Below are 14,565 nucleotides of genomic sequence, written 5' to 3' on the forward strand. Positions count from 1 at the left end.
GTGCTGTTTGAGTTGTGGCACTGTCTTATGCTTCCTGTAACTGTGTTAGCTCCTGGCATGACCCTCCACAGGCATTTTCTTGATAGTGTCAAGATTGCTTTTCTGCTTCTCACGAGTTGCCAAGGAGGACAAACCAGCTCAGCTTCGACCATCAGGGGACTTTCCGACCCTACCCCACAGAAGAAGCCAAATGGAGAAGGGATCCCCTTTTGGAGGCAGAGAGTGTGGGGTTGGGGAGGAGAGCGAAATTAACCTCTCACTTCTGCCTTTCGGCCATGCCTATTTTGGATCGCCCCTACCGTGGCCTTCTCTCGGGTGTCACAGCTGCTGATGCATGCTTGGGTAACTCAGTCTGTGCAGGAAGGAAGGTAACTGCTTATGCACTGCTGAGCCTCACCAAGACCAGAAGAAGCACCTGTCTGAGACCAGCCCAGATGGCCGGCCCAAGAACCGTGAGCCACAGAAACGGTATTTGTTTTAAGATGTTATATTTTGGAGGTATTTGTCAAAGCAGCAAAAGCTAACCAGTACAAAGACTTTAAAAGCTTCTTTTGTTTGTTTGGTTGGTTGTTTTTTGCCACAACTTCATGTGGCAGCTCAGTTCCCAGATCAGGAACTGAATCCAGGCTACAGTCATGAAAACGTTGGAGTCCTAAATGCTGAACCACCAAGGAGTGCTCATCTTTTTTTTTTTTTTTAAACTCTAATGAGTATGCAAGTGATAGTCTGAAAATTATTCACCAGCTACTCAAAAAGAGTAACATTTTCAATGGCGACCATAATTTAATCCTTACACACAATTTTTTAATTCAGTGATCGTAGAGTAGAAAGCCAAGAAGCCCACCCAACGTCATCTAAGACACGCTCACAGAGCCTGTGAGATCACATTGTGCCATAGAGCAAACCATTACATAAATCATCTTTTCATTTACAAGCAGCAAAGGGACTGTCATTTTCCATTTCTAAAAATCGAGGTCTCGTTTCCATACAGTGAAATGCACGAGTCTCCACATCCCGTGTGATTGGTTTTGTTGACCCGCCTATGCCCATGGTGCCCACACATAGAGACAGTCATGAGACTGTCATGAGACAGTCGCCTTGTGCCTCCTCCTGGTCCATCCTCTCTCCACCGATCGACCTTCTGTCACTAAAAACTAGATCTGCCTTCCCTGGAGCGTCAGGAATCATACAGTGTGTATTCTTTGATGACGCGTTTCTTTCCCTCTTTCAGCATGATGTTTTGGAAGTGCATCTGTGTGAGTGGTGGTGGGTCTCAGTCGTTTTATCCTCTTTGGAGCTGACCAGGATGCCCTTCTGTGGCTAGGCCATTGCTTATGTAGCCATTCAACTGAGAGATGACTGACTGTCCCCAGTTTTTTGTGACTGTAAATGAAACGTAAATGGACATTCTCACACCATGCTGTCTGTTATGGACTTGGATTTTACTTTCTCTTAGGTAACTCCCTATGGATGAAGTTGCTGGGCTTAGAATGGATGTGTGGTAAACCTCTTAACATACTGTCAGGCCCTTTTCCAAAGTGGTTGTGTTACATAAATTTCTCACCATCCCTGTCAGAATTCTGGCCTCCACCTCCTTGCCCTTCTTCTGTGTGGTCAGTTAAGAACAAACAAACAAAAAACCTAAAAAAAGTTCCCGTCGTGACTCAGTGGTTAACATATCTGACTAGGAACCATGAGGTTGCGGGTTCGATCCCTGGCCTTGCTCAGTGGGTTAAGGATTTGGGGTTGCTGTGAGATGTAGTGTAGGTTGCAGGCGTGGCTCAGATCCTGAATTCCTGTGGCTGTGGCATAGGTTGGCGGCTACAGGTCCAATTAGGCCCCTAGCCTGGGAACCTCCATATGCCGCAGGCTCGGCCCTAGAAAAGACAAAAAAAGACCAAAAAAAACAAAAGAAAAAAAACTTCTATGTAGTCAATAACATCAGCCATTCTAGGTCAGCATGGTATTTCATGGTGGCCTAAATCACCGTTTTTTGTTTTTTTTTTTTTTTTTTTTTTTTAAACTCCACACCTGCAGTATTTGAAAGTTCCCGGAGCAGGAATCAGACTTGTGCCTCAGCAGTGACCCAGGCTGCCACAGAGACTATGCGGGATCCTTAACCCACTGCGCCAGAGCAGGAACACCTCGAAGAATTCCTTTGCACACAGATGTTGATCAACACTTGTTTCACGAAACAGTAATGATTTTAGAAACGAATTCTCATCATAGAGGCAGCTTATTCAACATTGAGGAAAATAGTAAGTCAGAAAGCAAGAGGAACCTAATTCTTTTTTTTTTTTTTTTTTTTTTTTTTTTGTCTTTTTAAGGCCTCAGCTGTGGCATATGGGAGTTCCCAGGCTAGGGGTAGAATCAGAACCTTAGCCACTGGCCTACACCACAGCCACAGCAATTCGGGATCTGAGCTGCAGCTGCTACCTACACCACAGCTCGTGGCAGCACCAGATCCTTAAACCTACAGAGCAGGGCCAGGGATCAAACCCACATCCTCATAGATATAGTAGGGGTCATTACCCCGAGCCATGATGGGAACTCCTGGAACCTAATTCTTAACACAAGCACCCAGCTAACCACAGTTTCAGGTAGTTGTGTCTCAAGCCAGAACACCTCATCTCAGTGCAACATGGCTTCTAAGTAGCTCGTCCGAAGGTTGCGTGCCGGTGGAGCACGTGACGATACTGAGTGAGCAGAAAGGAGAATGGGGGGAGGGGGGACTGGGGGCCAGGCCCCAGGCCCCTCCTGTCCAGGATGAAATGTGGGTGAGTCCCTTCATCATCTTCGACGGCCCTGATTGTGTCCTGGATGATGACAGCACCTGGAACTTAATTCATTCCCGGATGTACTGAGCCCTCATGTTGTGCTGAAAATCAAGGGCAGGACACATGCTACCCCTGCCTTCATGGGGGATACTATTTAGTGGGTGCCATCGCCTCATAGAAAGGAGCTTCAGGACACTACAGTGAGCGCTCAGATCAGAAAGCACAAAAGGAGTTCCCGTCCTGGCTCCGAGGCAGCAAACCCGACGAGTGTCCATGCGGATGCCGGTTCGATCCCTGGCCTCGCTTAGTGGGTTAAGGATCTGGCATTGCTGTGAGTTGCGGTGTAGGCGGCAGATGTGGCTCAGATCTGGCGTTGCTGTGACCATGGTGTAGGCTGGCAGCTCCAATTCGACCCCTAATCTGGGAACTTCCATGTGCCACAGGGGTGGCCCTTAAAAAGCAAAAATAAAAAAAAGGAAGGGAGGGAGGGCGAGAGAGAGAAAGGAAGGAAGGAAGAAAGAAAGAGAGAGAGAAACAAAAAGCGTGAGAGAGGCTTGAGACTAGGACTAGGACTTGAGATGTCACAGAGGGTGAAATGCTTAAACAGCAAGGACAGGAACGTTCCAGGCAGGGGGACGCGCCTAAAGGCCGTAGTGAGGACGCGTGTGGTGAGCAAGGAATAGCACCCGTGGGGTGGAAAGGCAGGGCCCACGTCTGGATGATCCTGTCAGTCTCGTCAAAAATACGGACGTTACTCAGAGGACAACGGGAAGGCATTTCTTTCAGATTCGGGAAGGACTGCGTGCATCTAAGATGGTCCTGGTGCCGAGGAAAACATTTTCGTCATCCTCAGTCAGTTACATGTAAAATTATCATGGGAGTTCCCGTCGGGGCGCAGCGGAAATGAATCTGACTAGGAACCATGAGGTTGTGGGTTCGATCCCTGGCCTCGCTCAGTGGGTTAAGGATCTGGTGTTGCTGTGGCTGTGGCATAGGCTGGCCGCTGTAGCTCCAATTCGACCCCTAGCCTGGGAATCTCCATATGCCATGGGTGCGGCCCTAAAAAGCAAAGAATAAATAAATAAATAAATAAAATTAAAAATAAAATAAAATAAAATTATCATATGACCCAGCATTTCAACTCCTCAGCAGGTACCCCAAAGATCTGAACACAACAACTCAAACACGTGCCCTCAGATGTTTGCAGCAGCACTGTTTACCATAGCCCCAAGTGGACCGACCCAAATGTCCATCAACAGATGCATGGATAAATAAAGTGTGCTATTATAATGATGATTATTATTATTTTGCTTTTTAGGGTCATACCCTCAGCATATGGAGGTTCCCAGGCTAGGGGTCTAATCAGAGCTGCAGCTGCCAGCCTACACCACAGCCACAGCAATGCCAGATCTGACCTGCATCTGCGACCTACACCACGGCTCACTGCAGCCCGGGATCCTTAACCCACTGAGCGAGCCCAGGGATCGAACCTGCTTCCTCATGGATCCTAGTTGGGTTTGTTAATCACTGAGCCACCACAGGAACTCCAAAGTGTGGTATCATAATGCAATCTTCTGGTATAAAAAGGAAGTGTTGATACATGCTATATAACATGCATGAACCTTGAAAATACTGTGCGAGGTCAGAGCAGCCAGACACAAATCATGCTGTGTGATTCCAGTTATAGGAACTCTCCAGATTCAGCCCATCTATAGAGACAGAAAGCGAGTCCGTGGTTACCAGGGGCTGGGGGCTGAGGGGGTGGGAAGAGGTTGCTCAATGAGGACTTCCTTTGGGGCAATGGACGTGATGTGGGACTGGATATTGTGGCTTTGCTGGACGGCACGGCTTTTGTTCTCTTCACGTTTCTCGTCTCTCGCTTTTAATAGTACACCGGCCCCACTTAGACTGGACAGCACAGATTCTGCATTGTAAACATTTCCATTTTACGCATAGCTCTGTGTATTCCCAAGCACGCTGGCTTTCTGCTGGTGGGGATGGGGCCTGAGTCCCTCCGGAGAAACAGGCATGGACGGATTCCAAAGGCCAGACTGCCCTTCAGGCGTCTTGTCCACTTCTAGGGCCGTGCTGACACAGATCGAGCTTTTCCAGCTCCACAAGTGTTCAAGATTGTAATTTCTGGTTCAGACGATAAGCACAGAGAAAATTGTAGTTTATCTGATAAATTCATCCCTGAAAGATAAAATTTGTCTTGGGGAAACAGACATTATAACGATAAAATCGACCTAAGAGCCCTACTCTCTACTACATGCCAAGCACCACGATGGGTGCTTTACATCCCTGACTGCATGTGGCCGCCCCACCCCAAGAACCCAGGTCCTCGTCCGAAATATTCAAAGGCCCAGAGCCCATTGAGGGTTTACCCAGGGTTCTTGTTTCTTGTCTCTATTTCTCCTCCCTCATTCCCCTCAAGGTGAGAAGAAGTCCTACTTAACCCTGAGGTTTCGTAGTGTCGACAGTCCTAGCAAAGGTATTTTAAATTCAGGAGAGGAGTTCCCTGGTGGCTTGGCAGGTTAAGGATCAGGCATTGTAACTGCTGTGGCTCTGGTTACTGCTGTAGCTCAGGTTTGATCCCTGGCTTGGGAGCTTCCGCAGGCTGCAGGCTTGGCAGAATAAATAAATAAATCCAGGGGAGTTTCCACTGTGGCTCAGTGGGTTAAGAACCTGACCAGTATCCATGAGGATGTGGATTCGATCCCTGGCCTCACTCAGTGGGTTAAGGACCTGGCGTGGCCATGGCTGTGGCCGGCAGCTGCAGCTTTGATTCAACCCCTAGCCTTGGAACTTCCATATGCCACAGGTACGGCCCTAAAAAGAAAAAATAAAATAATGTCAGGAGAGACAGATGGCGTTAATGGCCTTCTAAAGAAGGGATTGGCACACTTTTTCTGCAAGGGGCCAGAGAAGAAATATTTTAGACTTGGCTCTCCCTACAGTCTCTGTCAGCTGCTAGTATAGCTGAAAGCAGCCAGAGATGAATGGCCATGAGTGTGTGCTAATAAAACTTTATTTGCAAAAAACATACAATGGGTTTCACTTGACCCATGGATAGTTAGCCAGGCCTTATTCTAAACCAAGGGTTTGTGATCCTTTTTTTTTTTTTTTTTTTTTTTAGGGCCATACCCGTGGCATAAGGAGGTTCCCAGGCTAGGGGTTGAATTGGAGCTGCAGCTGCCAGCCTACACCACAGCCACAGCAACGCTGGATCTGAGCCGCGTCTGCAACCTACACCACAGCTCACGGCAATGTGGGATCCTTAACCCACTGAGCGACGCCAGGGATCAAACCGGCAACCTCATGGTTCCTAGACAGGTTTGTTGACCGCTGAGCCACAACGGGAACTCCGTTTTTTTTTTTTTTGTTTTTTTTTTTTGGTTTTGGTTTTGTTTTTGTTTTATTTTACAGTCACACTTGTGACATATGGAAGTTCCCAGGCCAGGGACTGAACCAGAGCCACGACTTCAACCTACGCCACGGCTACTGCAATAGCTTTAACCCACTGTGCTGGGCCAGGGATTGAATCCACTCGTCCGCAGCGACCCCAGCCACGATCATCAGATCCTTAACCCACTGCTCCTCAGAGGGCGTGCCTGTGATCACGTTTTGATTGCTCTGATCTATGCGTGGCCCGGTCCTCCCCAACAAAAATAATCCAGGAGCGATGCGTGGGCTGTCAGGGCACGGACTGTGGGATTCAGTGGAAAGAAACATCTCTGCTCTCCGCCCTGCAGAATCATTAGCATCGCTATCCTCTCGCCCTTGTGTGCTCAGATATTGCTGAGATAACGTCCTAGTTAGAGGCTGTTTGGTTGTGTTCCACTCAGCAAGGCCTAGCCCTCCCTCCAAGCAAAAAAACGGGAGAAAGAAAAGCCATCCAACTAATTAATTCTTTGGTCCCCAGCAATTATGCAGGCCAGGACGAGTGAATTATTTAAAACTGAAAATTAATTATTCAGTGAGCATCCCCAAGACGTATCTGTGGCACTGTCAGAGAGAAAAAAGCAGGCCACCCTGCCCCTTCAGCATGCAGCTGCAATAGCCGAGTCGGAATTGCTGATGCCAGTTGGGTCTGGGAGGGACGGAGCCACCAGGCTGCTACAGGCGTGAGAGTGGGCACGGTGGGCCCCGGAGTGCACCACGTGCTTTGGAAGACAGTGTGTGGACATAAACCCCATAAACCCTCCTAACGCAAATGCCCTTGCCTGCTGGCAGACCAAGACTGAGCAATCACACCTTTGTCATGGGTTTGGCTTGTGTTTCTCTCTGTAATAGCGGATTCTTAGGGAAAGTGTAGTGTTTAGACAAAGCTACTTCAGGCACTTGCTTTTCTTAATATTGCCAGCTACGTGCTTGCTGGATAAGAAGCTGGAACACGCGATCCATTCGGGCCCAACTCTCGCCAGGTATGGGAATGAACTAATCTAACGAATCTTAGGGAGGATTTCCTAGGAGCCAAGATGCTTCCACTGGGTGACTTGTATTTGGAACTAATTACAGAGTCACAGGAAGTTGCAAGAATAGTACAGAGGAGTCTCTTGTTCCCATCACCCCCTCTCCCCAGTGGCAGCATCTTACATAAAACCAGAGCACAGGATCAAAGCCAGGAAATCAACAAAGGCCCAATACAATGGATTAGTCTGCAGTCCTGACTCAGATACCACGTGTTTTCATGCACTCGTGAAATTGGTAACATCACCGGAATTGTAGAAAGTTGTACCAGAGTTGCCATCGTGGCTCAGGGGGTAATGAACCCGACTAGTATCCACGGGGATGAGGGTTCAATTCCTGGCCTCGCTCCTGGGTTAAGGATCCGGCCTTGCCGTGAGCTGTGGTGTAGGTCGCAGACTCAGCCTCGGGTCCAGTGTTGCTGTAGCTGTGGCCTAGGCCGGCAGCTGTAGCGCCGATTCGACCCCTAGCCCAGGAACATCCATGTGCCTTGGGTGGGGGCCTAGAAAAAAGATAAGTAAATAAATAAAAAGTTGTACCACTTTTAGATTCATATAACGCTGCCATGGTCAACACTCAGAACTCCCCCATCACTAGAAGGCAAGTCCCTGGGTCACCTCTTTATTGCCACATGCCCTCTCTCCTTCTCCATCCCCTGGAAGCCAGGGAGTCTGGTCTTCATCTCTATACTTGGTGATGTGGAGGGAGTCTGCAAAGGAATCATGAAATCCGTGGCGTGTCGAGACTGGCTTTGGGTGCTTGGAGTCATCCAGGTGGTTGTGTATCAATAAACAGTGTGTCTACACTGCAGGGATCCAGGCCGATACTGGTTTTGGGCTCTTACAAATCTGGCTGCTGTGGGCCAGTGTCTGTGAACACCTCAGTTTTCATTTCTCTACACTATACCGGGGAGGGACTGCTGTCTTCCACATTTCCAGAGGGGAACCCAACCACCTGAATGATTTTATGTCTGCCCCCCTGTTTCACTTCTAAAGCAAACCTTTTGTTGGTTGCTTGGTTGGTTTTTGTTATGTTTGGGTTTTGCTTTTTGTAGGGCTGCACCTGTGGCATAAAGATGTTCCCGGGCTAGGGGTTGAATCAGAGCTAGAGCCACCAGGCTACACCACAGCCACAGCAATGCCAGATCCGAGCCGCGTCTGCAGCCCACACCACAGCTCACAGTCACGCCGGATCCTTAACCCACTGAGCGGGGCCAGGGATGGAGCCCTCGTCCCCATGGATACTAGTCGGATTTGTTTTCGCTGTGCCACAACGGGAATGCCTGTCTTTGTGCACCAACTCTTTGGGTTCTTGATGAGATGTACCATGAGCCCCAGCAGTCATGGAACACCCTGATTTCAGTGACTGAGTCTTCAGTCTCTTATTTAGGCAAGAAATCTACATTAGAAAAGTACTTTCCCTGTGGGGCAGGGAAGAAGGTGGAAGACAAAGTTTCTCTGGAAACAGATGTTGGTGTCACCGAGCAGGACCTTCTGGGACGTTCCCTGGGCCAGCCCCCTCCCCCCGTGTCCTCTGCTTCAGCTCCTCTCTAAAGCCCAGATAACCGTATCTGATGCAGCTTCCTGAGCTGTTTTACAGATGCTAAAACTCCCACCCAGTGGAGGCTGTTATCTGCTCGATGCCCAGGAGCTTGTAGCCCCCAGGCCTGCTGCAGCCTAAGGACTGATGACACAAACCCCTGTGACAGTGCGTGTTACCTTGCCATCAGCCAGCCAGAGAACTGTGCACAAGCTGTTCACACACCTGGGACCCCCTCCCTTACCTGGCCTCCAAACATGCTCTCCTGGAACCCGCTGGGGAGTCGGGGCCTTGGGAGCATTACCACCTGGACGCCTTGCTGGACGCCCACCGTAACCGCTGCACGTCCCTGCACCACAGCCCTGTATCAGGAGATTAGCTTTACTACGCACCGCAGAGCAGACCCAAGCTGGGTTGCGTGAGAGCTGCTTCAAAATCTTGCTTTAAGAAAGCAAGAGAAAAATAAAGAACTTCTAGGAGGTGTCTGTCAAGGGCCAAAGAAGTCTAGACGACAAGGTAGGCTTTCCTGTGGCACGATCACACTTTCTTTCAATTATTTTTACTTGTAGGTGAGTTACAGTGTTCTGTCAATGTCTGCTGGACAGCAGCGTGTGGGCGGCCTCCTAGGAACAAGCTCTCCTCCGCGGATGTGGGTCACGTGTGGGGGGTCCTGCGGGATGCCTTCACAGCACCTGCCGGAGCTGAGCGTGGCTCAGAAAAACCCACATTTGTATGGGGAGGAGCGTTCCCTTTCCCATCTCTCCTCCTTGGACTCAGATCCGAGACCTGAAGCTTGGGGACAGGATATCTGTCAAGAGGGGCCAAGCAGCTGGGCTCCCGGACCCCAAGCGCCCCTCCCCCAAAGTCACATTTGCTTGGGTTGTTTTCAAACCAGCTCTGCTTTGATGGTGAGGAGGTAAAAAAGAGGCAGGTACTCCCCCTGGATTAATTTTTCACTAAGTTTTGCTCACATCGTGGCTTTCATTGCCCACAGTAGAAATTAAGCAATGATTTTGACGCTCCAGGAGAAAAAAACAGTGCTGAGTAAGAAGGCAAGTTTCAGTGACTTCTTCTGCCCAGAAGGAGACACCTGTGTCCCATGCTCCTGGAGGAGGGGGAAGGAGACCAGCCTGGCCTCGTGCCGTCACTCTGTGGATGCGCCTCTGCCCCCGAGTCTGGCAAGGAGCAGCCCCCCAACATTCCCCACTTCCCCACCGAAATGGGCACAGACATACCCAGAGCTCTGTCTTCAGCGCCAAACAGGCTCTGTCTCATTCCATCCCGAGAATGCAGGAGCAAGGACCGCGCTCGGCTCCCACCCACCTCCCCCACTGTCGCTTGTGAAATCCCAGATGCGAGACGCTGTCTCTGAAGAATGTGGCTGGGGGCAGGCATGATGCAAGTCAGTAGAGCAACGGCTGCCTTGACGAACAAGTTTTCTTGAGTTGACGAAAGCGTCGGGAAGAAAAGAGGTCCCCTTGTGTGTCCTCGTCGTCTCTGTGTGTATTTTCAGATCCAGACGGGTTCCTGTTAAAATATGCATGCCAACATTTTATTTTTAACAAACGCTAGCCCAAGTTTGCATTAGTGCCTCTTCCTCTGTCTCTAAAATCGTCCACGCTGACCTAAATAGCTGGGAATGACGGCGGGGGGGAGGGAAGATTTTGAGAAGAATGCGTTAGCCCCGCGGATCCGCGGATCCCGAGGTGGCTGGATCGGAGGCATGGAGGCAGGCCTGGAGGGGAAGGCCTGCGGATGTGGGGCGGACCGGGGAGGACTCCCAGCTCAGCCCCCGAGGAGAGGACCGGAGGGAGCAGAGAGCCAAGAGGCTCACACAGGATGCCCTGGCCCCCTCACTTGTTCTCGAGGGGAAGCCTATTTTGGAAACTTACTTCTTGATCTCGTATGAGGAGAAACATGCCATAAAGACTCAAATTCTGGTGCAATTTCACGGCGCACCAGAAAGCTCAGCTGGTGCAGAACCTCCTTGTCCTTGAAAAAAAGTATTCAGTCAAACAAAAGCTCAGCTCACGTACAGTTCCATCCAAAGGACGATGCCCTGCTCCACCTCTCCTTACCTGCATCCACCCACCCTCCAAGCTACAACTTTGCACTCCTACCTAATTCTTGTAGAATTTCTGCGCCTGTTTCTAAATAACGTGCACGCGCTCTTATTTCTTGATTTGTTCATTTCCGGTCATTTCATCAACTTCCGTTAGGGCGCCTGAGGAGTTGCCTGCTCTCATTACCCCAGTTCAACTCCCCACAGCCCCCCAACTTAGATATTATGATTTTTGTTTATATAGTCTTTTTTATTTTGGCCTCCTCTGTTCTCTGCTCGTGTGAGTGGCAAGCTGTGATTGCATTTCCTTTCTTGTTCAACTCTGAATAGTTTCTGGAATGACACCTGTCTCATGCCATTGCTCAGTGATCTAGGGATGTATGCCACGTTTTTCCAAATGCTTTCCAGCGTCTCCTGACACTTCCCCACAACGCTCAGACACACTAAGTCACTGAAGTCTGTCTTCTCCATGTAGAGACCACACTGATGTCTGTCTTCTCCATGTAGAGACCACCCCTCCAGCCCTGCACCCTTCTGCTTGGAAACGTCCAGGTTCGATCTTGAAACCCAGATGACGGCTCTCCTGAGATACCCCAGCCTGGGGCGGTGGCTCCTCTGTCTGGGTTTCCTTGTCTTTTCCGTTTACCACTTCACGCCTCAGAAGCACAGTCTCCAGAATCTTCTGAAGAGCATATGCACCTGAGGTAACGGTGGTATCCTCACAGGAGGCTTCACCTGCGGAAGGAGCAGGCTGTATCCCCTTTGCTTGTGCCCGAGAGCTGTCTGCACGGGAACCGGCCTCGGAAGGTCCTCTGCTTCCTTCCCGTCCTGCCTGCCCCCGAGGCTCCGCCTGCCCTTGGACTGTCGCTTGTCCTCATCAGAGATGACACAGTTTCCTCTGCAGTATTTGTCCCTCCAGTGCTGCCCCCTAGAAACGGAACACACGCCCCCAAATCAATGTTCTGACACCCGCAACTTAAAAGGTAAAAAGAAAGATGCGAAATTCATTTCAAGAATATATTTTATTTATCCGCTATATTGAAACGTAACGATTTCAACCTGGAATCACTATGAAAATAATCGATGAGGAAGTTCCCCCGTGGCACAGCAGGTTAAGGATTTGGCGCAGGTTGCATCTGTGGCACCGGTTCGATCACTGGCCCGGGAACTTCCAGATGCTGTGGGCGCAGCCGAAAAAAAAGGATCCATAAGAGATTTTGCCCTGGCGGAGCCTTTGCAATCGGGTGTGTAGTTCACACTCACGGCCCACTTGACTGGGTTTGGCCCTGACACGTCCAGTGAGCAGTGGCCCCCTGGGCCGAGGGCTGCTGCTTGATAACTGCTTCTAGGGCATCCTTTTCATTCCCATGGAGTCTTGTTGGCGTCTCTCTTCTGTTCTCTGGGCTCTGCTCTGAGTCCCTCCAGAACCTTCCAGAGTCACACATCCTGTGCCATCCTTGCTGGAGTTCTTCCCTGGGCCTATAGAGCTTGTGGTCCGTTGCTACTGCCCCATGCAGTGGCTGTTCTGGATCCCTGTGCACCGAATCAATGCTAGCTGTACGAGCGCCCCGGCACACAAGTGTCTGGGTGGAGAAGAGGGTCTTTGAAGACCCAGAGCTGGCCAACCTTCCTGGTGGGTGGCTGTCACACACACCAGGTCACATCATTGCCCCAAGATCTCTCCAGCCTCTGCCCCCGGGGGCCTGCGATGCCACATGTGTTCTTGGAATCCCGAAGGACGCCTCAGGTTTGCAACAGTTTCTTTGAAAGAACCAACCCTTCCTGGAAGAAGTGACTCTTGGGGCCTTATTGGGTAACAGGCGGGAAGGAAAGTGGGTGTGCAGCCAGCAGAGGGCAAGTCCTGCCCAGTGGGTCTCAGGCTGGGCGAGGAGTGGCGGGGCCAGGGCACACAGGACGGGACCTGTCTCCTTCCCCTTCTCTCTCTGTTCCCTGACTCCCTCTCTCTTACCCCCCCCCTTCCTCCTCCTCCTCCCCCCACCCTACTCCCCATGACAGACAAGACCCAAGGTCCCACCCATGGGACTTTTTATGTTCAATCAGGTGATAACAGAGCCCCCGCCACCTCATCTGTCATCTTAAAACAACAGACAGGCGTGACCTGCTTGGCTTGTCAATCTCCTCCATCATTTCTGGAGCGTTCACTCGCAGCCTCCTGCTGGTTCTAAACCCTTCTGCAAACAAGCCCTCATGGAATCCTCACAGCTGCCCCGGCCCCATCCTACAGATGAGAACACCGAGGCCCAGAGAGGGTCAGTGAGTAGCCTGGGTGAGTCCCCACGCAGTGGCTCCCAACTCCACGCCCTCAGCCATTCCCTGTGGTCCCCTGACCCCACAGGGTTCCTGCATGATTAGAGTCCTGGAAATGTTCAGCTGTTTTGCCACGAAAGGATTTGCTCTGAAAACAAAGCCTGTGAGCTTTGACCTGAATTTTGCAGAATGGGTTTAAGTCCAGAGCCCAGGCTGCACTCAGAGCAAGTTCTGAGCTGGACCAGGGTTTCTAGCTGGACCAGACACTAAAGGAGGGATCGACTTCCTGAGCATTTCCAGTTTCCCCCCGAATCTAGATCCCTCTACCACCCTCACTGCCCTGAAGGGGAGAGCCAGCTGAAGACAGGACAGAGCTCATCGGCTGGTGATACCTCTGACCACGACACTCCCATGGAGGCACCTTCCAACCAAATCAGGCTCCACACGGTTTGCAAGTGTGCACGTTTACGCTCCTTGCTCCTTTCTGCCTTATTCGACTTTCCTGCTGCCAGGCTCCCCAACATGTTGGTGGATCCCAAATCCCTTGTACGTGTCTGGCCAGGAAGCAGCAAGGTCATAATTAATAAGATCTAATAAATTTGGACTCCATTAATTCGCATTACGTGATGGTTTTGACAGAAGCTGGGCGAGTGTGAACCGTCACACCAAGAAGAAAAGGCTGGATCATCACTTTAACAGAGTAAACGTTGCAGGAACTAGATTAATCTCTTTTTCGGATTGTGGGGCTATGATGGTTTACATTTATAGAAAGAGCACATGCTGTTTCATACATGTCATGAAATAATAGCCAGTCTATTTTTTCAGGACTGTCAGTTTAGCTTTTGTGTCCTTGGGTGATACAAAGTGTCCTGCTTGGTGGTGGTGGTGGTTGTTGTTCCATCTGTGTTTGCCCTGTCACTGCGTCCCCTGAGCCTCCTGCAGCCACATGGCCCTGGAAATGTGTAATTACCATCTCATCTCTTAAACTCCTACGCGTCTTGCACTTCAGCAGTTCTGAGATGTTGGAGCGTGTACGTAGCAAGCAACCCCAGGTGGAGAGACGGCTAAAAGGGAAAAAAGGTTTTCTGAATCAACAAGCAAAACCTTGCTGGAAATTACCTAAAGATGGCATCGACAATACAAATAAATATTCCACACTTGGAGACAGAAACATTTGGGGTTGAGCCTCCAGTTTGGGGAGAAAGCGAAGGGTCAGGGAGATACATTCCAGGCTAAGGAAAAGAAGTGAAAATTGCAGATCTGTGCATGAGCTTGTGAGATGTCCACATGTGCTGGCAGCAACGTAGTTACCTTTGAATTAATTGTCAGGAAAATGAATGAATACAACAGGAATGTGGCTTTTGAGTTTTAATATGATTTTTCAGTAACTGTCGGAATAGCTAATTCGGAACGAGAGTCTTCGAAAGGCTGTTAAAATATAACTCTGGTAAA

At 50.0% G+C, this 14,565-nt stretch overlaps 1 long non-coding RNA gene across 1 annotated transcript in view; it reads left to right on the forward strand.

Moving 5' to 3' along the window:
* Positions 1-14,261, forward strand: part of LOC146394351 (uncharacterized) — a 98,457-nt gene extending 84,196 nt beyond the window's left edge. Inside the window, exon 7 of the long non-coding RNA XR_014836120.1 lies at positions 9,353-14,261. This is a non-coding gene — a long non-coding RNA (uncharacterized LOC146394351). The remainder of the gene's footprint in view (positions 1-9,352) is intronic.
* The last annotated feature ends 304 nt before the right edge of the window (positions 14,262-14,565 follow it).

This window comes from Sus scrofa, chromosome Y (genome assembly GCF_054392235.1).
Source record: "Sus scrofa isolate SSC_HxYL_T2T_F1_AM1 chromosome Y, Sscrofa_HxYL_maternal_Yorkshire_Landrace_v2.0, whole genome shotgun sequence".
NCBI classification, from domain to species: domain Eukaryota; kingdom Metazoa; phylum Chordata; class Mammalia; order Artiodactyla; family Suidae; genus Sus; species Sus scrofa.